The sequence below is a fragment of the Ochotona curzoniae genome, unplaced genomic scaffold (genome assembly GCF_017591425.1).
Source record: "Ochotona curzoniae isolate NIBS_2020 unplaced genomic scaffold, NIBS_Ocur_1.0 contig_4792, whole genome shotgun sequence".
Taxonomy (NCBI): domain Eukaryota; kingdom Metazoa; phylum Chordata; class Mammalia; order Lagomorpha; family Ochotonidae; genus Ochotona; species Ochotona curzoniae.
In genome coordinates this window covers 7776223-7803735 of record NW_024466389.1, presented here as the reverse complement: position 1 = coordinate 7803735, position 27513 = coordinate 7776223, and positions in this window count along the sequence as shown.

Sequence of the window (27513 nt, the reverse complement as noted above, 5' to 3'; positions counted from 1 at the left end):
TACCTAAGGGCTTCCTGCACAACAGCTTGCCTGCAGAACTCATGTCCACCACTGGCCCACTCAGCCTGGGTAGTCATGGCGAGTAGCCCTGCCTCCCACTTGCCCCAATAAACAAGAGCTTACCATTCATCCTCCAGCACATTAGGGCCAATAAAGCTGCATACAAAGTTGGAGATCTCAATGAAAAATAGAAAAGCCCTGTGGCATGGTCTAGCACCTCACTTTGGATAGACCACTTCTCCATTCTGCCTTTGGTCAAAGTGCAACACAGCTGCAGGACAGACTGCCCAGGAAAGACCAGGACCACTGACTGCTTTCCCTCTCTACCGCTAGCTATTCAGCAACTCCCATATGAGTGCAGATCCTTCCAGAGTGCATGCCACAGCCTGGCCTCCTACTCAGCTCCAAGTTCTATTCTTCATCTAGCTCAGTTCTCCCTTGTGCTGAGTCTTGGGCTTCCATGGACGCTGGGTTGAGATTTGCAAAGCAAGCAGACAGGTTTCCTTGCGCCTCCTTTGCATGGAAGATAACTGTCTTTGCCTAGGGTATATTCCACACTACATCTGTGAAGTTTCCAGAATGTGTGGGCACAAGCACTCCAGCCCCATGAGACCTTCTCTACAGGAACTCCAGGAGACAGCAGGAAGCGGCCTCCTCTGCAGGGAGCCAGCCAGCAACAGCTCAGTGCTGGGGTTCCTGTCAGCCATGTGGAGATCCCAGCTGTTGTGGGCATCTGGGAAATGAACCAGCAGATGGAGGACCCCCACCCCACCTACCCCCTCAGCCTTTCAAATACAAACGAACACAAATTTATACACAGACTTTGAAAAAAAATTTCCCAAGGGCATTCACTGCCATCTCTCCAGAGTTCCTGTCCCCAAACACAGTAAATAGCTTCCCCAGAGCCAGGAGCCTAAACCAGGAAAAGCCATGAAACCCACAGCATGGCTTGCAAGGCTGTCTTGGGTCCTGCTCGATGAAGACTTAGGTGAGAAGTTGGGGCTCACCTGCCGGAAGCCCACTCTGAAATTTTTCCTAATGATTATCCAGAAGCAAGCTTGGAAAGCAGCCAGCTCTTGCAAGTGGAGGAGGAGCTGGGGTCTTCCAATGACTTTGGGAAGTTTCACAGGAGGTGCCAAGCACTTGCAGAATCTGCTGCTCAGGGAAAGCCAAGAAAGAAAGTCAGCCAAGCAGAAAACAGCCCTCTGAGGCCTAGGATAGGGGACAAGCAGAGGAACTGGTCCTCTGGGAGGGGCACGCTAGGGACACTCAACTTCTGCTTGATGTCTCTCCGGTCAGGATGGTCCAGGTCCTCAGAGGGGCATTGCATGCAGCCACAGTCACTGCCCTCGGACCTGTCATCAGTGCCGGGTTCTCCTTGTCTGGCCCAGGATGCCCTGAGACAATGTGAAAGAAGCAAAGAAGAGAGGGACACTGTCCCTGCCCTCGTGGACATTCAGCAGGGAGCTGCTCCCTCTGTGACCCCTCTGGTGTGAAACCGTGATCCACAGCCCGCGCACACCCAGAAGCTGTGCTTCTCAGATGACGCCACTCACTCGGCAGGAAGTGCTTCCCAGAGACAGGGCTTCCCAGAGCTTCCTGGGAAACTGCCTCCTTCAGAATCCACTCACCTTGGAAATCCAAACCATCTAATCACGGGCAATGAGGCAGGGAGTTTTTAAAAGCAACAAAACTTTGCCCACGAAATGTATCTGATGGAATAGGAAAAGATGACTTGAGGATAAGTTTCCAAAACGGGTCTGGTGCCTCCCACCCAAGCATGGCAGAAAGGCACGGGTGTTGGATGCCAAAAGTGGATTCAAAGTGTCTTGCAAGATGCTTCTCCAGAGACCACAACTACCAGGGTGGTCTGGCTATGAAGGAACCCCATAATCTCATTTTCTCAACTTCTCTATCACAGCCCTCCTGAGTCCCTTGTGTCATAGAGCATGAAAGAAGGGAAAATAGACAGGTTATAGAAGATCCGGGTTAGAAGATAATCCTAATGCAATTTCGAAACCCTCCAACCTGCTTGCTCTAAATCCCCAAAGGCAAAAGAGACTCTCTTTCATCCCAAAGCAGTCAGTTGAGGTAGCATCCTAGCCATCATCATCACGGCCCCACCATCTGCTGCTACCAACACCAGGCTTCCATCCGCTCTGGCTTCAGGTTGTTTACACACGACAATCATCATGCCTGCGAAGCCCTGTGTAGCCCTCTCATTGCTTGCTGACTCCTTGGCATCCAGTGAGCGTCAGCTTAAATAGGCCATCAGAGAGGGCTTACCTCACTAGCTGCCTAAGCGAGGTCCCTGCTCCCCTCCTTGCTCCTTGTCCAGTCTCCTTCCCACGGCTTCTTAGTACATATCACCATGTGTTTCATAGACTGCTGCTTCTGCAAAACCTGTGTAGGTTCTGGGGGACAGAATGGATGGATTCCCAGATGTCTGGTTGAAACCACTCTCTTCTCCCAGATCATCTCTGATTCACCCCTGGACGCTGACCCCGAGCACAGTGTCCGATTCAAAGCACTAAGAAAGTGTTAGCAACTGAGCATCCTTCGAAGACCTCAAGGATGTTCTTCTTCGCCTTTCCTTTCTTCCTCCTCCTTCTTCATCATTTTTTTTCATTTTCTCTACCCACTGCCTTAGGGAAGTCACACAGGAGAAAAATGGACATTTTGACTTATTTAAGCTAAAAATATGTATTTATAAAAGAAGCAATTCAAAGAAGTTGGATTTACTCCAAGACAAGTACGTGGCAAAATCTGTAATGTGAATTCATGTCCTCAAGACTCTTGGTTTTGTATTCTAGTCATAATTATTTTTTCAAAAAAAAAGAGAACAAGTGTCTATTACGTGCCAGGCACTGGATTTGTTGCAGAAAAAGAAATAAGCAAAAACACTCATGCATGGGCAGAGCACATGTTCTGGAGCAATCACTGGGTAGCCTGGCCCACCCTCAGTGGACCATCTGAGCTGCCTTTCCAGCCATTGTCATGGTCTCCACCAGCTCACTAGCTCTCTCCCATTGGGTCCTTAGGAGCCATAGATTCCCTTCACGGAGAGAAGATGCACATATTCTAGGCACCTTCAGTTGGCATTCTCTGACACTGATCAGCTCATGATCACAGACTCAATATTCAACATGGGATCCCTGCATCACATGCCTGCTTTATGTCTAGCCTACTCCAGGTCCAATCCGGCTTCCTACTAATGTCCTTGGAGGCAGCAGATGTTGGCTCAGGACCTGCTACTCACAAAGGATGCAGAGAGCTAGATGGAGGTTCGTGGCTTCAGTCCAGCACAGTTCTGTTGCTGGCATATGAGAAAGAAACCAATGAAACCAATGGATGGGAGTTTTCTCTTGTATTCATATTCTCTTTCTCTCTCTCTCTCTGTCTCTGTCTCTCTCTCTCTCTCTCTCTCTCTCTCTCTCTCTCTCTCTCTCTCTCACTGACTTTCAAACTAATACATAAATCTTTAAGAACTCCTGTCTTTGAATGCAACATCAATAGTGCCAGAGTTGAGACATCTGCCGTCAAGTTCGATTTCACACACAGGTAGCTTTCTTGAACACACGTTTGCTATGTCTCTCTCAGGGCCTTGTATTAAAATCATTTGTCTCCTAGACAAGTTTGAGAGTTTCTGCAAAGCAGAAAGCAGCGATTATGCACATGAATATCTCTCACGCATGACCTAGAACTCAATAAATGTTTGTAAAATAAATGAACCAATCACAAGCAAATGAACACAGAATCCCTGAAACTGAATTTTCTCCTTTGAATGGCTCTTTCCCTTTTATCCCTTCTGGCCCATCCTCTATCTTGATTTCAGAATCCAGTACTTGGCTCCTCTCTCATGATGGAATATTCCTGAGGGCAAAAAACAGAGGCACCTTGATCCTCGGGCCACAGCAGGTGGTACGTGAAGGTTAACCTGGGGCAGATCTGCTTCCACGCTCCCTCCAGTTGCTGATAACATCCAACTTGTTGTGGACTCAGGGCTGTGTCCTTTGCCATACAGATCTGTCCACAGGACCTCTCACAGCATGGCCAATGGGACAAGTGTGACTGCAGTAGAACAGTCCTGTAGGATGGGATTTGATCAGAGTATGAGCTCCCATGGCTTGTGGCACACAACAGAACTTTCAGCTGGACAATCCATCATCCTTGTTCTGAGGCTTGGAAGTCAGTCCCAGGTCCCAAAGGGAAGGGAACATACAAGGGCTGGGATATGAGAAAGTGGGGACTTCAGAGGTCAGTTAGGGCTCTGTCTGTACCCTCAAACTCATGGGCAGTCCACAAACCTGGGAAAACTCAGACCCCATGACCTGCAGGTGACCACAGACACATGTCACTGGCTGCTCCTCCAGCTGGATGCCTAGGCTTTCCCGTGGGACACACCCACAATCTGTCCTTCAGCTTGCTGCTAAAATCACTTCCTTAGAGAGGAGCAGCCACCCCATGCTACTTTTCCCTGTCTTTAGTAACCCAGTCCTTCTGATCGCCACCCCCCACCCCATTCTGGCAAAGATGAGCAGAGTCCCCAGTAGATCCTTGTCCTCAGATATGTCCAGCTGCTCAGGCAGTTGGCACAGGGCCTGGTGCATATGAACCTAATGACACATGGTATACACACATCACAGCCTCCACACCCTCCGCTTCTTCCAGTCAGTAGCTTATCAGCATCACAGAATATGACCCTAAGTGCAGACTCCGTAGGATACCCCAGGACTTTTGAACAGCAACAGCCACTCCCAGGACTCACGATATGCATGGAAGGATTATCACGATCCCAGCATTTTATTTATTTCTTGACACAGTTATGAAATATTGATGACGTCTGCTGATAGAGAGGACTGTAAGATAGATGACTTTGCATAAAGCAGACGTGGAAGCTCACTAGTGAATATCACAGGCTGTCTATGCAAAGCCCTCTATCTGGCCTCAGAGTTAGGGCCCCGGCACTCAGCTCTGCAGAAACCCTGCGGAACAGGTGCAGGATATGGAGTGCATGCCCATCAGTGTTGGGAACAGTGAGGTTCAGGCTCCAGTGCAAGGTGCTTGCACTCCAGTGGTCTGCCGCCATGCCCAGCCTGTGGGTGTGAGCTCTGTGTTATGCATGCAATGGGCAGAGTAAGGGTCAAAGAGAGAAAGGCTTGGCAGACTTCCAGAGCACAGCACAGGCTTGGCCAAGGCCAGCTGTTTCTTGACTTCCTGCCTTACAGTTGGAATAACCAAGCATTCAGTACCCCATAGTGTATGATGCCAACATAGTATTTTTGCGAATCCTCTCTCATGCTATATCCCAATGCGAAGCTCAGGAATGCATGGCCACACACAGACAAAGTGACAAAGACTCTGATCTTCACCGATCTTTGCACAGTCATCCCTGAACCCAACTCTCCCTGAGGTGTCCTGCTGGGTGTCCATCCTCAGCCTAATTGGCCTCATCTTAGCATGAACCCAAGTCCTCTTGCCACCTGGTCAAATTCCTACTTCCACACCAATGGCCAAGACCTTGACATGCCTGCAGCAGAAGGACTGTAGGTCCTTTGGTGAGAATCCTCTGCCTGTGACATTTCTTTGTAGCCAGTTTCTACTCACTGAAGGTTCGCTCTGGGCCTCAGCTATAGATCCCCAGCTGCATCTGCTCTTTGCAGATGGAAGCACAGTTGGACCAAAGCTTTCTTTGCTTATTGCATTCAGGTGCTCAAAGTAAAAAACCAGGCTTCACTGCCCATGGCTAGCATAGCTCTCACCTTAACAAATCAGGAAACTTTTCCGGGTTAATTCCAGCCAAACAATGCTAACTTACTGTCATATCACATTAGGGATTTTCCGGGCCATGCTCTTCATCTCCTGCATGGCTCTGAGCAGACAGAGCGGAGCCCTCAGGGAATGGGTCTGCCTTGTATTCCCTGGTGGACAGGCCCACCCAGCGATGCTACAATGCTGAGAGTCTGACTCAGCTGTTGGGCTGCCCTATGGGCAAGAGACCTGAATCTCAATTCACAGCACACACATGGGCAGGGACTTCTCCAATAGATAAGAAGAAAGTAGGAGTCTGGAAGTTTATTTGATGGGCAGACAAAATATCTTCTGTTTGCTTGCACACTCCCCAAATGCCCATTACAGCCAGAGCTGGGCCAGCTTGATGCCAAGATGATATAACTCTGTATCTCCCATGTGGGTGGCAGGGACCTAAGCACTGGAGCTGGCACCTGCTGCCTCCCAGGGTGCACATCGGCAGGAAGCTGGAGTTAAAAGTACAGCCTGGATTTGGATCCAGACTCTGCAAGCCAAGCACCATGTTAACCACAGTGCCAAATGTCCATCTCATTACAGGGTTTTAAACAGGATGAGGAGGCAAGGAAGGTTTCAGAGACATCTGCCCAGGGTAGGATACTGTTAAAATTGTCCAAGCAGGAAAGATGGAGGCCTCAATAAAGGCAGGGATGACATGGACAGAAGGAGACAGGTGTTCCCACATGTGGTCAGAGGTGTCCGCTGGGAATTGACGAGCAACATTAGTCAGCAATCACATGGAGAGACTGGCAGAGCTGACTGCAGGCCCTGCTAGAGCCACACAGGTATGACTGTGCCCTCTCTCCCAGAGCCCATGGACTGCTGTTCTCAGACATGGGCCTTCCAAGCAGCAGCAGGAATCAGTGTAAGCATCTGGCCCAGGCCGCCGGGGAGCTGGGCCAACACAAAGTGAAAGAGGAGCTCCTTATTTGGAGGGAGGCTCCCAGGCGATGGGCTTTGCATGTAAGTTTGGTGGCCCTCAGAAGCCCTGTCTGGTGGACCTCGCGGGCCCTGCTGCCCAGTGGCCCTTGCAAGTCCAGGCTGGAAGAGCCCAGGGGCAGCTAGACAGAGCTTGAGGAACAAACAGAGGAATGGAGGGAGGCCGGGGTTTCGGCAGATGGTTAAGATCAGAGGTGGTCGTGGGGCAGGTGTTTGGCAGCAAGATTAACACATGGGTTCCTGGGTGGGAATGGTGGTGCCATGGATTAAGCCACTATCAGGGTGGCTGGGGTCCAGTCTTATTCTCTTCTGATCCTGCTTCCTGATGCTGTGTAGACAGCAGGTGATGGTTGAAGGAATTGTGTCCCTGCCACCCATTTCTGGGAGCTGAATAGAAGTTCTTGGATTTGGCCTGGTTGAGCCCTCACTGTTGTAGGCATCTGGGGACAGCATCAGCAGGTGGAAGGCAGGTTGAGTTCCTAGTTCCTCTAGTTCCTGGGTATTTGGGGAATGACTCTCTTTCTCTATCTCTGTCTCTGTCTCTGTCTCTCTCTCTCTCTCTCTCTCTCTCACACACACACACACACATACACTTTATTGCTAAAAATCAATGTAATTCCCCTCATCAAAGCTGTTCAATAGCAGCTCTATGCTCATCATCACCACTTCACATGTGAGGAACTTGCTTTGGAAACGCAAACTATGAAACAACAGAGCCTACATGGGAATCTCTGAATTATACACACCACTACAGGCTGGCTCTCTGAGAACGTATCAAGTTAGAACCAGGAAGACGCACACCTGACTCCAAGCCCTGCTCTCGGTCATTGATGCAGTCTCACATGTCATTTGAGCATCTACATCATGCTAAGAGCTTGGCAGTGTATTATTTCATTTCACCTTTACAGCTACATCATGAGATTCAAGTTTAGAAATATGGCTCAACCTGCAACTGATACATTGGATTCTGATGCAAGCAGTTGAGTCACAAGTTCCTAGTTTTAACTCATACAGAACTGTCCTCATTGGTAAACCCTGGCAAAGCAGCTCTCTTATCTAGGCCAGGGCCCTCTATGTGTGTGTCCTGTTGGATATAATTAGTGTTCCAGTTGTCTATGGTGCTGTTACAAAGTATCCTGAAACTTAGTGGCTTAAAGCAATCCCTTTATGTGTTAGCTGATGTGGAAGTTCAGGAATCCAAGCGGGGCTCTGCTGAGTGGCTTCCTCCTGATCCATGTGGTGTTAGCTGAGATGCCTGGAGCCAAAAAGACCATCCTCCAACACAGCCTTGCTGTCTCTGCAACTGCCCTCTCCCGGGACTACCGGCCTCTGTTTCCACATCTCACCCTCAGCCCGCTTCCAAGTGGCTCTGGTTTCTCTTGACATAGCAATCCCAGGATAGGTGGGGCTCTCATTAGCAGAAAGGGAAGGAGGAGAGAAATCTACCAGGTGCCAGTTTGCTCCCTCTATGGGCAGTGATGCCAGAGCCAGGGTAAAGCCAGGCAGGACTCCCGAGCTCCATCCAGATCCCAAGGACTTGGGCCTTCATCAACTGCCTTCCTAGAGTTGGATTGGAGGCAGAGCAACCAAAACTCAAGCCAGTGTCCTAATAAGGAACGTAGGTATTTCAGACAGATGTTGAGCTCACTGTGCCACACAATATGTTCTCCTTGTGTGTTTTCCGCCCGACATTTGGCTTTCCCCAAAGCACATGGCTTAATCATTCGGGCAGAAGCTGCAAGGTTCCTCTGGCATAACCTTGGAAATCCCACAGCTCCTTTCCTATTGCCTTCTATTTTCAAGAAACTCACCAGAGCCTGCACAGCTTCATGGGGGCTAGGAGTTATCTCCATGCGGCAGGAAATGCCATACATTTACAACAATCCTTAATCTATCACACTGCCTCATCTTTTAAATAGAGAATACATCTATCAAATTTGGTGGTTACACAGTTAATGGAGAAAAAGGAATCTCATTTATTAATTCCCACTTTAGAGCATCTCCTGCTTTAGTCCATGTTGCTTACTGGTCTCAGTAATAGCAATAATACACTCATAGCAATAATGGCCACCATTTTTTTTCAGCATTTACTCTATGCCAGTTGCTGCTGTTACTACTTACATCTAATAAATCAGCAACTCCTCAGCACAGCCTTGAAATAGGAATCACTGGTGCTAATTTTCCATCTTATAAAATAGAAAATTGGGCACAGTGTGATACCCTATTGGCTAATTCCTTGCTTTGCATGCACTGGAATTCCATATAGGTACCAATTTGTGTCCCAGCTGCTCCACTTCCCATACTGTTCCCTGCTTGTGGCCTGAGAAAGCAGTAGAGTATGGCCCAAGTCTTTGGGGCCCTGTACCCACATGGGAGACCCAGAAGAGGCTCCTACCTTCAGATTAGCTCAGCTCTGCCTGGTGTGGCAACTTGGAGAGTGAACCAGCAGATGGAAGATCTTCCTCTCTGTCTCTCCTGCTCTCTGTAAATCTGCCTTTCCAAGAAAAATAAATAAATATTAAAACGAAAAGAATCACCACCTAACTCAGCAGTTCCACTTCTGGATACACACCCGGGAGAATGAAAAAGGGGGACACAGAAAGACACGGTACCTTGATGCTTATGTAGAATTATTCACAAATATCAAAAGATTGAAGCAAATCCAGTATCCACTGATAGATGAATGGATAAACCTTAAACAGCGAGCAAATTCTGACACAGGCTGCAACAGGGGTGAACTCGGTGATGCGAAGTGACATAGGGCCAGACAACAAAGGCACATGTATCAGCTTACACAATAGCAACCCACATAGATGAGGTGCTCAAAGCAATGAAATTCACAGACGTAACAGTGGGTGCCAAGGACTCAGATGGAGGTAGAGAACTATTACTGAATGAGTGCAAACTTGCAGCTCACGAAGATAAAACCTTCCCAAGATGGATGATGGAGACAGCTGTGCAGCAATGCCTATACCCCAAGGGTACTTACAAAAATCTGTTGAAAATGGAATTAAAAGATTAAAAAAAAATTGAAATCTATGCATGGTTTTTCAAATGATGCATTTTCCATGAAGCTTTGAAGTATCCTCATATTTCATGCCACTGAATCATAAATTTAAAAAACGGTCGGTGACAAATTTTGTTAGGTGAATTTCATCACAATAACAGAAAAAATGCATTTTTAAAAAGTCAATTATGGGGGGTTGGTGTCGTGGCACAGGGATTAAGCCATTGCTTGTGATGTTGGCATCCTGTGTCAGAGACCTGCTTAGAGTTTTGGTTGGTCCACTTCTGACCCAGGTCCCTGATAATTTGCCTCAGAAAGTGAGGGAAGACAGTTGCTGCCACGTACATGGGAGACCCAGACAGAGTTACTGTCTCCCGACTTCTATCTGGACAAGCCATGGCATTGTAGCCATTTAGGAAGTAACCAGGAAGTAGAAGGTCTCTCAATCTCTCTCCCTCCCTCTCTTTCTTCTTTTCTCAGTCTCTATCACTCTTAGTATCAAATAAATACATTTTTCTTTTAAAAAGTCAATTCCCAATGCCAGCATCATACTGAATGGAGAAAAACTGGAACCCTTCCCACTGAGATCTGGAACAAGACAAGGATGTCCGCTATCACCACTACTATTCAACATAGTCCTAGAGGTACTCACAGAGGCCATAAGATAAGACAGAGAAATCAAAGGAATCCAAATGGGAAATGAAGAAGTCAAGCTCTCACTATTCACAGATGACATGATCCTTTACATAGAAGAACCAAGAGACTCAATACAGAGACTGCTGGAACTTATACGAGAGTTTGGTAGAGTGGCAGGGTACAAAATAAATGAACAAAAAACAACAGCCCTATTGTATGCAAACAGCCCCAAGTTGGAAAAGGATCTTACCAACATAATACCATTCAAAATAACACAGAAGAGTATGAGGTACCTAGGAATTAACCTCACCAAAAACGTAGGTGACCTCTTTGAAGAAAACTACAGTAAGCTTAAGAGAGAAATTGAGGAGGATTTTAAAAGATGGAGAAACATCCCATGCTCCTGGATAGGCAAAATCAATATCGTCAAGATGTCCATACTACCAAAAGCAATATACACATTCAACACAATCCCAATTAAAGTACCCAAAACATTCTTCATAGAACTCAAAAAATGATACAAAGATTCATCTGGAAACACAAAAAACCACGAATAGCCAGAAACATCCTGAAAAATAGGCAGTTAACAGGGAGAATCACAGTTCCAGACCGATGGGCATACTACAGAGCGGTGGTCATCAAAACAGCTTGGTACTGGCACAGAGATAGAGAGGAGGACCAGTGGAGCAGAATAGAAACAAGAGATGGGAACCCACACAGATACAACCAAATAATCTTTGACAAAAAAACAGACAACAACCCATACAAATGGGAAGGTCTCTTCAATAAATGCTGTTGGGACAACTGGCTGATAGCCTGCAGAAACCAGAAGATAGACCCGCATCTCTCACCATACACTAAGATCAAATCTAAATGGATAAAACACCTAAAGCTACACCCAGAAACCTTCAAACTTCTGGAAGAAAATGTAGGAAATACTCTGCAAGAGCTAGGTGTAGGCCCTGACTTTCTAAACAGAACACCAAAAGCAATAGCAATCAAGACCAAAATAAACAAACGGGACTATATCAAACTAAAAAGCTTCTGCACAGCAAGGGAAACAATCAACAAAGTAAAAAAACAACCCACAGAATGGGAAAAGATCTTTGCACACTGCATAGGTGATAGGGGGCTAATCTCCAGAATATACAAAGATCTCCAAAGAAACCAAAACACCAAAACAAACAAACCACTCAAAAGATGGGCATGAAATGGGCAGACATTTCACAAAGGAACAAACCCAAATGGCAAACAAACGTGAAAAAATGCTCAAGTTCCCTAGCAATAAGGGAAATCCAAATTAAGACATCAATGCGGCACCACCTAACACCAGTAAGAATGGCTCATATACAAAAACCACCACCAACACTTGCTGGTGAGGTTGTGGGGAAAAGGGAATCCTACTCCACTGCTGGTAGGACTGCAGGTTGGTACAGCCTCTATGGAAATCAGTATGGAGAACACTCAAACAACTCAAAATCTGCATACCATATGATCCAGCAATAGCACTCCTAGAAATATATCCAAAACACCTGTTACACGAGAAACCTACATGCATCCCCATGTTCATAGCAGCACAATCAATAATTGCAAAAACTTGGAAGCAACCGAAATGCCCATCAGTAGAAGACTGGATAAGAAAGCTATGGTTTATTTACTCCATGGAGTACTACTCAGCTATTAAAAAAAAAAACAAACAAACGAAATGCAGTTCTTTGTGGCCAAATGGGCCCAACTGGAAATCATAATGCTAAGGGAAATGAGTCAATCCCAAAAGGTCAGATACCACATGTTTGCCTTAATTTAAGTTGAAATGCTGTCAATTTGTAAAAGCGTACCTGTGAAATGCAGTATTACATTGTTAATTAACCCCATAATGTTGGAAACTGTTGTTGATGTTATGTTATGGCACTTAATTGGTCGGAACGACAATCTGCCAGCTATGTCTCCAGATCAGAGTTGGTCTCCTCAAGAAACTGTTGAATTCAGCTGGGCAACAAGATACTGGCCTCTATGCAAGGCACATGCTTGCACTGAAAGAAACAAGACTAGATTTGATCTGTAATACTGCAATAAGGTGGAGCAATCCACCATGGGGGGAGGGCAAGAAGAGCGGAAGGGGGAACATCAGAGCCTATGAAACATTGTTATAAAATTAAATGCAATAAAAAAAAGTCAATTCAGATCATATAGCGAGAACTAGTTGAGACCAGTTTAAAAAGCACAACAATGGATTTCATTCACTCTAGGAGTTCAGCAATATACAAGTTTTGAAGGGCTAATACCTTGGGGGTGTTGTCTGGTAGTTAAAGCTACAACCCTAATACACAAAGCACAAACCTCATACAAATATTAGCCATACATGAAATGACCTTTCACTATTATTCTTCAAGCTGCACAAGAATACTACAGACGTCTGACTTTCAATTTCAGGATAACAGAATGAAGACGCCTCTGTCCTCTGCCCTTCTCAACAACCAATTTACAACAAACAGAAACAAAGACTCAAATGCACTTCGGTGAAGCTAGATGTCATCTGTATCATTGAAACCTACATATGCAATAGAAAATAGATTGAGTAAGCAGAAGAAAGTTAGGCCTGAGCTCTGGTGGAGGGGGAGCAGATGGTTTGCCCTGGGAATCCTAACAACATTCAAGAACTTGAAGCATCAGGGAGAATGGGTGACACAGCAAGGCTATTCTGAAGTATGAGCAAGGAGCTCTTGCATTCCTACTTATTTTCTCACTTCTCCTTTACCCAGCACAGGGAGGAGACCATGCGTTTCCTCTGTGCCAGTAGCAGACACGAGTATATTTTCCCAAGAAGCTGAACCACAAAGAATTTGAAAATAAGATGATTTAGTTAGGGAAAAATTTTCCAAAGGGGGTGATGGCGGGGAGGGAAAAGAAGTCATAGAGGACAAATAAGAAAATTAAAACAAAAATCCAGGAGGTCCTACAGGAGACCCCCAGAGCATCTACACAAAGAGAGGCTAGAAAAGATATCCACGGTCATAAAACCCCAGAACTAGAGTTAGAGAAGACCCCCAAAAGATCAAAGATCATCTTAAGCTAGCTGTGAGGGAAATACAAGTAAAAACCACATTGAGGTTACACCGAACTCCCGTGAAAGTGGCCTACATTCATAAATTTCCTAACAATACCTGCTGGTGTGGATGTGGGGAGAAGGGTACCCTACCCCACTATCGGTGGGAGTGTAGGCTAGTGCAACAACTATGGAAGTCAGTATGGAGAGAGCCAGAGAACGAACAATTGATCGGCTGTATGACCCAGCTATCCCAATATATTTAGGAAATTATCCAAAGGAAGTGAAATCTGCATATGAGAATAGAATCTGCAATCCGATTTTTATAACAGCACAATCCACAACAGCAAATATATGGAAACAACTCAGATGCCCATCACAAGAGAAATGGATAAAGAAAATATGGTACATCTACTCCAGGGAATACTACTCACCCATTCAAAAGCATGAAATTCTACCATTTGCAGCAAAATATCCCCAACTGAGAACAGTATGCCCAGTAAAATAAGCCAATCCCAGGAGAAATATCATATATTCTCTCTGATATAAGGCAACCTTGATGCAAAACACATAATAAAAAATAGGTAAACATGAATATTCATATACTCTCATAGATTAATTGAATAATGGAGACTAGCTTTCTAGGAAGTAAAGATACATTGCAGTATGCATCTCTGCTCCCAAATAAAAGGAAGACTCCCAAAGAAACTGTTAAATATACTTTAACAATAGGATACTATATTTTTAACCATTGCCTATAACTACAACGCCATAGTACAGTTACATAGGAGAATGGCAGACTTGTGACTCTTGATGAAGCACTATACAATTTTAATAAGATATGGGAAAACAGAGACTGAAGAAGAAGGAGCAGTAGGTGGGGTAGGAAAATCTCTCTACCTATATAGTTGTATCATGGAAAATAACATTTCAAAAGCTCTTGTTATGAATGCAATGTCACCTGCAAAGGATCAAGTGTCTGTATGGCACTGGCTCCTCAGCACTGACACGAGCAAACAATGTGCCTGCAGAATTCTAAGAGAAACAACCAAGAATTCACACCCAGCCAAGTCGTCTGCCAGGCGTACATACAGTAAATCATGGACAATAGACAACGTCACACACAGTAACTTCCTGAGAAGAAACTTACAGCAGAAGGAAGCCCAGGGAAGTGATTGGGAACATGAAAACAGGTAATCCATAACAGCAAAGGAGCGATGGGAATTCCAGGAACGGTAGAAGGGAGAGCCCAGAATGACGTCTGTACAAGAGGCTGACACAGGCCAGAGGAGAGCAAGGAAAGGAGGGCTCCAAGACAGAGAGATCAAGAAGGAAAACGTGGAGCTGAGAGACTGTCTGACAGGTGTGGCTGAGGGAATGATGCCGCTAAGGACCAGTTAAGAGGGAACTTTGGGAAAATTAGGGGCCACAAAAATGCATGGAAAAAAATGCGTTGCATATTTGTTTAAAATTTGAAAAGCCGACAGACAAATATCCCATCTGCCAGTTCACTTTTCAAATACCCACAATAGCCAGGGCTGGGCCAACCCAAAGCTGGGAACCAGAAACCCAATCTATGTTACCCACCTAGGTGTCACCTGGGCCACCACCCGTCGTCTGCCAGAGGACACATTAGCAGGACACTGGAATTGGGAACAGAACCAGGACTCAAACCAGAATGTAGATGCACCCAGTGGAGTCTTAACCACCAGACCAAATGTCTACCCCATCTTTGAAAGACCCCTTTTGAAGACCCCTGTATAGGAAGGCTGAGATGTGAAACAAACACAGAATATGGGGAAAATGAGAATTTTTATCAGTGATCTGAGAAGAAAATGGAAATGTGATCACAGAAGCTTATCATCGTTCGCTTGTCAGTCACAGCAGTCAACAGAATTTGCAACAGTCACAATAATGGATACAACAATAATTACAGCAAAATGTGAAATTACACTGTTAGGAGCATAGCGAGACAGGAAGCCTAAGAAAGCCAGAAATCATCAAAATGCACAACATGAAGGTATCCGACACTGTCTGACATTGATCATTCCTGTGATTCCACGCCGACAGGATTTAGAAACGTGAAAGCAAATGCCAGATGAGCCAGCAGAAGGATCCAGAGGCGGCACTTGCTCCTGGTGGCTGGATGGAGGGGCAGAGGGGATGGGCACCTGCTGGTTTCCACTTGAAGCCCGTCGGCATGGTTTGATGTATAAACCACTCATGTGTATCACTTTGTTGAGAGCTAAGTAAAAAGTCAGAATTGATTTCCTTTATACTTTGAACAAGTGCTTTGGTTTTCCCATCCACGGTATTAAATCCCAATATTTCAGGAGAATATCAACCAGCCAAAAAGAGCGAGCAGCAGGAGGCTTCCTTAAAGACCCTCAGCCTCTTATGTCTGGCTGGCAGGAGGTCGCCCAGTCCACTCGCAGCCACAGCCAGGCTGACCAGGGATGTGAAAACCCAGCCACCTCCTTCCACTTCCCTCAACTGGCCTTTTCTTTTCCAGAAGAGTCAGCTGCTTTCAAGCTGAAAAGGTCAGGCAAGAGGGCTGTTTCGAAGCAGTCACATTTGGTGGAAAGGATTCAGACAGGTTTAGGTTTATTGCCTGACCAGATAAACAAGAAATCTTTCCAGTTCCAAATATCACAGACAGGCGGGGGGGGGGGGGGGACCTCACTGTCTCTCTCTCTCTCTCTCTCTCTCTCTCTCTCTCTCTCTCTCTCTCTTCTCTCTCTCACACACACACACACCCAAGTACAGCCAGCTAGATTTATCACCCAAGATTTACCCAACATTTTTATATAAGCCCCCAACCTAAGGGTGAAATATAAACTACACGCTTGCCAGCAACTGGATGTTGAAATAAATGTGCAGTACACGCTGGTCTATCCGAATTGATTGGAAACAGGCACACACAGCAATGCAGAAGAGCTCTCGATAATCCAGGGTTATCTGCACTCCCTTCTCTGCTGCCGCGAAGGCTGCAGAGGTCACCCGGCCTGCTGAGTGCACCGATGTGAGCGTTTGTTCAAAATCTCCAAGGATGCAATACCACAAAGCTGCTGGTATCGACCAACAGTATACAAGGAAGTTAACACAAATCAATTAGCAAAATGGATACACGGCAGCGATTGCTAAGCCATGCTGTGTAAATCAGTTTTAAGGAAAAAAGAAAGGGTGGGTGGGTGGTGGGCAGATAGCAAGGAACCCATCCACTCACCACATTCAGCTTCACCAAGTAGTGAGTGGTGAGTGGATGGTTCAATGACCTTACGTAGCACAACGCTCAGCTGTCCCTCAGAGGCCACGACCAACTAGAGTGGACAATCTTGCCTTGCTATTTGGCAGGGTCATGTCAGAACTTAACCCCAAAGCCCATCACTAACAAGCGCATTAGTACAGCACTTGACAAATGGCCCAGCCCCTTTCAAATCCCTTATTAGCTGACTTGGTCTTTTCTGTAAGTCAGGGTAGTTTGATGAGAGCTTGGGCAGTAGAGGGAGGTGCAGAGTTGAGCAGAAATGGGTGGAGCATGGCTCTGAAACTGACCCTGCACGCTGGGAACAAGGCAAGTGGATTTCCCCCAGGGGGGTGCATGGTTCTCAAGTATTTGTTTTTTAAATACTCCTAGGCAAAGAGGCAAGTCAAGACAAATAGAAAACGCATGATTTCCAATGCAGAGATCTTTGCCCAAAGTCCTTGGTTCTTGTCTTGCATGCTCCATGCTGTGGATTCCTCACTCCAGCTGCAGCCTCCCCACACTGTGGCCTATGAGGCAGGTCCCCATACCTATGTCCTCTCAAGTGCAGAGTCCCTGCTGTGCCCCCACCGAGGTTCTCTTCACAGGAGCTGGGAAGGAAGACACATGCCACACCCATGACCTGGTGACTGTCCTACAGCAAAGATGAGTGTGCGAAGGAGGACAATTTCATTCCCTCTACTGTTTCCCAGGCTCGTGCACCTGTTTCAGATGGATCTCCTTAAACACGCCAGATGTTCCTGCTAGGCATCTTTGCTGTGCCTGTTCTCTTTGCTGGAGACTGTCTTCTTCCGTGTATCCACAAAGCTCACTTCTCATTCCTTCACATTTTTGCTCAACGGTAACTTCATAATGTCCCCCTCGTCCCTGTACTTAAGATCACAGCTGCAAATCCTCCTTCCCAACTCCCAGATCGCCCCCTCCCTGTTTTTGCTTTTGGCCTTTAGTACCTTCTAAATATATTATAACTGATATACAATGCTCTTGGGATAGTGACTGTCTCCCATCGCCAGATGCAAGTTCCATAGGAGCAGAGATTTTGGGTCAACTTTTTCATTGACTATAAGAAAGCCTGGAATACACCTGGGAGGGAAATAGTGGGTTCCCCCATCTTGGGTTCCCAATAGTGGGTTCCCACTACCATAGGAGGGCATAAAACTAGGACTGAGGCAGGGGTGGCTAGACAGAGAGGCACTCAATAACACCCATGAGGGCCTGATTGTTGAGCTGGTTAGATGGATCTAAGCTTCAATACCAATTGACATGTATGAGAGCCAAAGGGGATGTGGAACAGAATGGGCTAGTCTGCTACACAAACTGGCAAACCAGGGTAGGGGGCAGGCCTGGTGGGGGCTACTGTGGGTCGCTCTCACTAGGCTGCAGCTCCCACTGGTTTATGCGAGGGCCGAGTATGCGCTGGGCAGAACCAGCCTGGACTGCAACACCCATTGGTTCCAGTAGAAGAGATGGATGGAAACAGAACCAACCCAGAAACTGCAACCACCAGCTGATCGGGGCAATGGACTGTGCTGGGCCCTGTACTTGTTAGTACATACAAGAATCTGGCCTGGGAACACCTCAGACAAAGTTTCTTTGGGGATCTCCCCAATCAAAATGCCGGACTCAGAACCCAAACCATGAAAGGACAGAAGACGGAACAAGTCAGTCAACCTCCTCAGCTATATGTTGTCAGCAAAATACCGGGCAAATGGAGACGCTATAATGGACTATGTCAATCATTGGATTCTTCAACAACCTCATCATATTTGGAGGGGCAAGACTGGCAGCGATTCATAACTGGGGAACTATCGAAACCACTTGAATGAGTATCTCAGAGCATGCCCCACATAAGCGACTTGGGGTGGGTTGGAAACTGGGTAGGGCTTCTCCCTCAATATCCCCCCTTTACCTCAGATACATGAAGGAAAAAATATGGAAATAATGTTACCCACTTTCCTATAGCCCTTGAACCTTTTTACCCAAATTAACTATGTAAAAATTGTCAAAATTTTAAAAACAAGAGTAAAAAAATTAATAAACTTTAGGGACCAGCACGATAAAAAAAATGAAAGCCTGGAATACATAAATGTCTGATAGGTCTCATTAAATGGATGAATAAGCAGGTGAGTGGGTGGATGAATGCTGAGAAGTCAATTGGACAAGTGGATTGGAGCATGGATGAGTAGGTGAATGGACAGATGGACAGGAGAACCTGAGGGCATATGGGTGGGTAAGTGAACAGAATGAATGAATAGATGGGTACATGGACTGATTGGTGGGAAGGTGGGTGGATAAATGGACAGGCAGGCCTAAGGATGGGTGGGCAGATAAATGGATGGAATATATTTAGACAGGTGGACCCCTTGGTGGGTAGTGGACAGATGGGTAGATATACAAAACAGACAACAGATGATTGATTTCATCTACTGTCTCCAAATAGGGCCTCCCTTTAGGAGCATCTCCCAAAAGGTCACGTGGACATCAGATTTCCATATCCCTCCTTAAGCTGCTTCTGTACACATCCCCACCCCACTTCCAGGTCTGCCCAAACCCGGATGCACACACACAGTGGATCCTAAGCTCCCTGTCCAGCTCAGGCCATTAGCGAGCAGCGCCCCCACCCCCACACACACTCAATGGCGCAGAAACGCTATTTCTTTTGCCAAGGTCTGCAAATGAGAAAAGCAACTTGGGCTATGCGGCTGCAAGGCTGAAAGGCTTAATTGAACCTCATTTCTCCGCGCCGTCAGTGACTTGTTTGTGGCCGGGCTGCCACCACGCCAAATTTACCGTGACAGGCTGACAGCCGCCTCTGCACCGTGGCTCTTGGAAACAGCTGGAGGAGGGGGACAGAAGCTCCTAAATCAAAAGCTTGCATTCCTCACCAGCCAAGGTCTGGCTGCAGCCTCCGGAGCTGAGCCGGGCCTCCTGGAACTCGGGTTCTAAATTTGGTCCTGATGATTCCTCCTGTGCTGGACAAAGGGAGTGAAGCTGGAACACATGGGCAGAAAAGAAAACAAAACAAAACAACAACAACAACAACAAAACCCAGCTGCACACAAGACTTGGGGCAGAGTTGTCTCTCCTGACACAAAAGGGTTGGGGACAGTCTGCACCAGCAGGAAGACAGCGTTAGGTGGGCACTCAGAAATGAGCAGCAGTGGTCACACCAAGGGAGCAGGGGCGAAGACGACTGGGTGTCTGGTGATGGGTGGTGGCTAGATGAGCCAGCATGCATCAGACAAGCGGCTGCTGGGAAGCCAAAGAAACCAGAGAACCCCAGAACAGGACTTGTTGTCATCTAGGGACAGTTGATGGATTCAGAGGTCGTGAAATCACCTGTGCTTTGCCCCTTCATTTTGGTTCTGAAACTGTGTATGTAACCCACAGGACCCTGAAGGTTAACAGCAGTTCCCTGGGGATGGCTGATTTACTGCATGTTCTCAATTTTCTGCAGCATGTATAATCTTCCCAAAGACCATCCAGGCTGCAGAGTTCTGCTGAATTCCAGCAAAGTGGCTCACCCTTGCCTGCGAGAGCACATCCCAGCCACCTGTGCTTAACAAGAAGCTGCCCGCCTGCAGACCCATCAGATCGGATGGTGAGCAGCCACACCCTTGGACTTCAGAAGCTGAGCTGATTTTTCCCATCCCAGCTTCCTTCCCTCCCACCCAAGAATGCGGAAGTCCCTGCATAGCTGGAGACCTGAGCCCTCCACCAGAGTAGGACACATGCCCTTGTCTCTACCTCTTGGTTATCTCCCTCCACGAGAAATGCCAGCCTGTCCCTGCCTCCTCCTTTTCTGCCTGTGCTATTTCTCATGCCAGGGATGCTCCTGTCTTCCACAGTTGGTTTCCAAAGCTTCTCTTCCTGCTTCAAAAACCCAGTTCCAATGACAGCTCCCCAAGGAAGGCTTCTGAAACTCAGAGAATCACTTCCTCAGGCCTCTGACCTCCAGCCCAGGTTGAGTTCAGACAGACTTGAAGCCTGCACTTGCTGAAGGACCCTCCCAAGAAATGAACTCCCTCCAGCTCACAGGAAGCCCACTGGAGAATTGTTGTTGTTGTTTGTCTAACCCCAGAGGATATCTGCAATAGATGCAGCAGAAAGTTTCAATGAGGGCAGAAAGGGGCAGATAAGGGAATGCAGAAGAAGACCCCAGGAGGATGGTGAAGAAGCCCCTCCCCGCCTCTGGCTGCAGCCCTTCTTTGGGGCAGCTGCATCCCAAGGGCTCCGAAGGAGCCTCCCCTAGTCAGGGTACGCTCTTGTCACTTCCCACCTTGTGAGCCCAGAGCCTGACCTCTAGGGACACTAACTCTTCAAGCGGCATCTACTGCAAGACTTGTCCATAACAACACGCTCCATGGTGGCAATCATGGCACTCGCCGTCACACTGGACAGATCTGTCTGCCCCTCAGAGAATGCTGGTAAGGCCCAAAAGGACAAGGTGCTGCACCTCCTGGCACCCCTATGGAATAAACCCAAGAAGGTGTGTATTGCGAAGGGATGGGCCAAATGTCACAACACTGTCTTGTTGATGTCACCTGCACAGGCATGTCTTGCTGGCCTTGTCCTGCCACTTGTGGCGAATAGAGAACCCCCACCGGTGTCATCCATCCACAGCAGGCCTTCTGCTTTTTCACAGAGGGTTCACAAGGCCAGCTCTCCCTTCAGTGGATAATATACGCCCCAGTCTTCCCAGAGTAAAGAAAGTGCGGCCACGCCACCCCTCACCCCCTAATTACACAGCGCAGGCTAATGATAATCAAGGCATTCTGCTTCCCGATCAGGCACTAAATGCACCCAATGAGCCGTGAACTCTCTCCTCGCTCTCTGGCTGTGCTTAACTTTGCCAGTGGTAATCTGTAGCATTATGTGTATAATCAAAGGGGGGAGGGATGCACGCACCAAAGCCCATCGATGAACATTAATAGCCACTAGAATTTTCAAGCCCAGCACATTTAATTCGGAGTGGAAATGGCAAACGCCTTGTTCACTTGAAAAAACAAAGAAGCAAATTGTGCGTGACCCTGCTCGGCACCTTTGAATTATGCCATTTGTTAAGTAGGTTCCACATGCATATCAATAATGCAATTTGGCTCCATGAAAAAGAGATCCCTTCCCCTAATGAAGTAATATGGGATTAACCACTTCAGTCCTCAGCCTCACACTCTCTTCTTGGAAGCAGCCCTACTCTGTCATGTCTCCTGGGGGCGCTCTAGCAAGTCTTTGCAGAAGCACGGGTTAAGGGGATGGCAGGGACAGATCTGCTAAAAAGAAGCACACACTTACACTTCTGTTCGTCCAAACTGGCTTGTGATCGTGAGTACATGTATTTCTACTGCAGTGTAGCCTCAGCCTTATGTACGATGCCCCCGATACAAGCCATTGGAAACATGCAAGCCAAAAAGGGCATTCATCTAATACTCATGGAAGACAAGTACATGTAAATGCCATTCCTATACAGCTAATAGCTCAGTTCGTTCAGCTGAGAGATGAGGCCCAGCATCAGTCCAGCTGAGAGACTACCATGTATTTCTCTTCAACGGTCCAGGCCAGGAAGGTTGTACACAGAGGCCAGCAGGTTAACAGAGAGCCAAGGGCTGCTTCCCAGGGGCCTTTCCTGTGCAACGCCTGCATCTCCCATGCATGTGTTTACAGATAAAAAAAAAAAGCTCATTTTTGCTAAGAAACAATTCCAATTCCACTTGCTTAGCTGGACATAGGCATCTAGAAGCTTCACCATGACTACTATGATTAGTTACTAACCTAACCATCAAGGCAGGCTCACATTTGGGTTCTGTCCCATTCAAGAGCAGAAACAGGATCAGAAGGAATGAGCCAGCATTCCCTGTTTTAAACAGCTCCCATGGACTCTGCTCAGTTCACAAACTCATCCAATCCCTGGCAGGGGTTTCCAAGAATGTACCCTACGCCTCACAGCCATGGTCAGCACAACGCCTGCCCCAGCCCCACCCAGGGACGAGGACTCTTGTGACCCACTTAGCAAGTGGGGTGAAAGCAAATCCCCAGGTCCACGATGCAGTCAGCTTCCCAGCAGCCCCCACCTCAGGGCGTGTGACATCCAAAGCCTCCTGGACTAACCTTGACCCCACTCATCATCTTGCTATCTACTTTCTGTGTCATCTGTTGGGTTGGGCTCAAAATCAGGCTATGCACCTGTGCCTGCCTAGGGCGGTCCCTGCTCACCCCAGCCTCTCGGTAGCTCCCAGGCCATGCTGTCCACCATGCCACAGCCAGTTTGTTTGCTGGTTTTGTGCTGTTTTAACTGATCTGTCAGTGGTGGTAATGGATTCTGAACCATATGATGGCTTCTGGAAAACATCTGTATGTGCCAGGCACAGGTTCAAGCAGAGGCTGCGGAGACCGCAGCTGCTCTGTACCCCCAGGGTACAGCAAGCACAGGGAGCAGGGAGAAGTGCCCAGAGCATCCAGGGTGTGAAGTCTGAAGCCAGCCTGCTTTCATCTGAAGGCTCTCCAGCCTCAGCTGGTGCTGTTGGGAGGACTAACTGAGCTGAAGTTCACCACACCTCTGATGTTTAAACATGCTTCATAGGGTCGGCTCTGGTCATAATTGACATCATGGTCATCTCATCATCATGTTGGGTAAAAGACAGACTGCAAGGCAGGAATGCCCATTAAGGAGATGGGATACAACCCTGGAGGTATGGAGGGCCCCTTGAAGGGGTACAGTCAGGGTAGGAGGCTGCTGCAGAGACTGCACCTGCAGACAGAGGTTGACGGATTCCACAGACAGGGAGATGATGAGAGAGGCTGTGGGGCCCAGTGGGGTGGAGCCAAGGTCCTGGGGCCAGATGTCCTGAGTCTGAACCTGACTAGGGCCACCCACGTTCCCGTGCCCTGCAACAAGTAAATCAGCCTGTAGATGCCTCAGACGCCCTACCTGTGCAATGGGAATAATACTGGCCTCATAGGGTGGATGTCAAGGCGAGGCTTGCTAATGATTGCAAAGCAGTTAAAACAGTGTCTCACACAGAACTAGCACTCAATGTTATGGGAAATTACAAGGTTCAATGATCCATTATGTAGACTGGAGAGGAAGTGAAGAAGTGGGGGGGGGGGAGAGAGGGGTCTCCTCAGGAGAAGTAGCAGGTCAGGGGATAAAGACAGGTACCAATTATGTCCCAAGGAGATAGCATACAAGGTGGCAAATTGGGAAGCAATCATATCTGAGTCAAAGAAAGTTTGTCCCAGCAATTCGCACAGATGTTAGGTACACAGAAATGGTTTTGTTCAAAGAGGAAGGTGAGGGCCCGGCGCGGTGGCGCAGTGGTTAAGGTCCTCGCCTTGCACGCCAGGGAACCCATATGGGCGCCGGTTCTAATCCCGGCAGCCCCACTTCCCACCAGCTCCCTGCCTGTGGCCCGGGAAAGCAGTCAAGGACGGCCCAAAGCTTTGGGACCCTGCACCCGCATGGGAGACCCGGAAGAGGCTCCTGGCTTTGGACCAGCATAGCATCGGCCGTTGTGCTCACTTGAGGAGTGAATCATTGGACGGAAGATCTTCCTCTCTGTCTCTCCTCTCTGTATATCTGCCTTTCCAATAAAAAATAAAATAAATCTTTTAAAAATAAAAGAGGAAGGTGAGAGTTTTTTTTGGTTTGTTTTGGTGCTTTTTGGCTTCTCTCTCAAGCTAGGAGACGTGAGAATTCCATTCTATGCATGGCATCCAAGAAGAAACATGATTCAAACACCTGCTTCGCTTGACTTCTAAACCATCATCCTCACACCCTGGAAAGAGAGCCTGGAAACTGTCAGCAACGCTCAAGACAGACAGGCATTGCGGAATCATCCACAATATTAGAACGACGGCACGGGACGTGTTGCCATGACAACCCAATGCTATGATTTTTGAATCCTGTGGCAGAGATTGGTAATAGAACTGAATAAGGGCAGGAACTTTCCACCTATTACCCATGGGAGGAAACAGGGCATCCTTTTATTTTCCTTGAAAATTAGACAAAGCCAGAGCACCCCTTCCCCTGGGGATCCCTACAACAGAGAGATTCATTCTCTGTCTGGCCTCTCACCACACTCAGCCGCTCAGCGGCGTCCTTCATCCCCCAGGCTGGCCTCTCTGCAGGAAGCAGTTCAGGAATCCTCCTCGCGAGGGAAGGAGACAGACAGCATTTTCTCTGGGAATGTCACTGGCTCTGCCAATTGATATTTTGCATTCATTCATTACCATAGGTTCTTATTGAGGTCTGGCTTACTGGCATCCATGTGGTCACTGGACAGAACTCTTCACGTGCCTCCAAACCCAACTGCAATTGTCAAGTTTTCATTACCTTAACTAAAATCCTGCAAAAGGCTTCTTGGGAAGCAAAAGGTTTATTTCTGCTCGCAGCTTGGAAAGCTTTGTCGTCTACGTGGCCCTGTAGGCCTGGTATTTGGCAAACGCTGGCAATGGTGGACTGGGTGCAGAGCAATGATCACATAGCGACTCAGAGAGCAGTGAGAGAAACTAGGCCGAGCTCAGCTTACACAGTCAACTCTCTGGTGAGAACCATTTGCTATGGGAAATGCCCAATGACCCAAAGACCTCCGCCGGGGTCCATCTGCTAGCCACCATCATTGCATCAAATCTCTTCTCTCATCTATCAAGCCGGAGCACTGCTAATCCACTGTCAACATCAAGCTGGGGGACTTAGACACCTGCACAAATTTGAAAGACCAGGTCCTGGTCCGTCCATAACCACCTCCGTGCCACAGCAATGCCCATAAGTGCACCAGCTCCAGATACCAATGCACTGCAATTCGGCATGCCAAGCAGCACGTGGCAACCGCACAGCGGCAAGTCCATCAGCTCCTGGCATATTTTTGAAGAAGGAAGGCCCTACATCTATTTTCAAGGCTTGAGAAACTATGGGCACAAAATAGTTTAGAGGCTCGTACAGAAACATACAGAAATTCACAACCTTAAAATAAGGATTCATTAAAAGGAACCCACGGTGCAGCAGCCGCTAGGTCTAGAGACACAGTTGCTGGTTTAGAGGGAACCGTAAATTCCATTTTCTTGCGTGCATAAAACAGGCAGTTCCCGCTTCGACGTGGGAAGCCTGTGAAGTCATTTGATTTTAGCACCCTGTCCTTAAATCCTTAGTAACTTGTGGAACCCTTCTTCTTGCAGCTCTTTACCCTGGTAAAGAACATACATCTGTCCAAGCTGGAGAACGCAGCTGCAGCCAAGGAGAATGGAGAGATTGGCAGGTGTGTGTGTGAGTGTGTAGGTGTGGAGGTATGGGTGTGTGTGTGTGTGTGTGTGTGTGTGTGTGTGTGTGTGTACGTGTGGGGGTATGGGTGTGTGTGTGTGTGTGTGTGTAGGTGTGGGTGTGTGTGTGTGTGTGTGTGTGTAGCTGTGGGGGTATGGGTGTGTGTGTAGGTGTGGGGTATGGGTGTGTATGTGTGTGTAGGTGTGGGGGTATGGGTGTGTGTGTGTGTAGGTGTGGGGTATGGGTGTGTGCCGTGTGTGTGTGTGTGTGTGTTGTAGGTGTGTGGGGTGTGTGTGTGTGTAGGTGTGGGGGTATGGGTGTGTGTGTGTGTGTGTGTAGGTGTGGGGTATGGGTGTGTGTGTGTGTAGGTGTGGGGTATGGGTGTGTGCCGTGTGTGTGTGTGTGTTGTAGGTGTGTGGGGTGTGTGTGTGTGTGTAGGTGTGTGTGGGATATGTATGGGTATGTGTGTGTGTGCCATCTGTGTTGGACGTGTGGGGGCTGAGTGCGTGGATATGAATGTGAGGGGGTTTATGGGTATAGGGGGTGTGTATGTGCTGTGTGTGCCGTGGGGAGGGCTGAGTGTGTGGGTGCATGTGTGTGGGGGTGGGTGTGAGTGTGAATGTGTGGGGGTGTATGGGTGTGAGGGATGTGTGTGTGTGCCCGCCATATGTGTGTGGGGGGTGTGCTGTGTGAGGGTGGGTGTATGAGTGTGAGTGGGGGGGCTCCGGAAGATGGGGGGTGTGCACATGCATGCACGTGTCCATGTGTGTATACATGGTTTTTTTTTCTTTTTCTTTTAGATCCCAAGGTAAGTCTTGGGAAACAATGGTCAGGGACTAGTCATTCCAGAATAGTTCAACTTTGGAAGACAGATGTCTCTAGTGAATATAAAAAGTCATCAAAAAATACCCATAGAGCAAGGTCAGAAATTACTTTTTAAAGTCCCAAAGAGAAACAAGGGAGTCAGTCACGTGTCAGCTCCAAGCCACCTGTGCCATGCCAACTCCCAGACAGACACACTGAAGGAATACCCCGTGTCCCATCCAGCTGGCCGGGAGCGGATCACACAGCACTCAGATCTGAGCCAATAGGATGTACTGTGCGAGAGCAGGAGCAGGCTCTGGCACACTCAGCCTGCCCAGCCCAGCACCGCCTGCTTGTAGATGCCTCTGTGTGTGTCTCCTCCTTCCAACAGCTCTACTTTCTGCCACAACAAAGAGCTGAGCCATCCGGAGCAGCAGTGGAGAGGACCCTTGTGTAGTTTCCCAGACATAGTTTCTTACCATGAATAATGGCGCTCCCAAAGCTTGGAGAAGAAAGGCCAGCATGCGCTTAAAAGCTGTGCAGAGTCGCGGAGAGAGCAGCAGCTCCAATCAGATTAGCAGGGCTCACACCAAGCGTGGCAGTGTCCCCGCCCTGCCAGCGAGCGGCAGAAGCTAGGAACATAATCTCATTTGAAGGAACCCATTTTCCCGCTATCTCTACAAAAAGAGAAGAAAGACAGGCAAAAGCTGGCTCTCACAGAGTGAGATAAACCCATCAGCATGCCCACGCCCGAC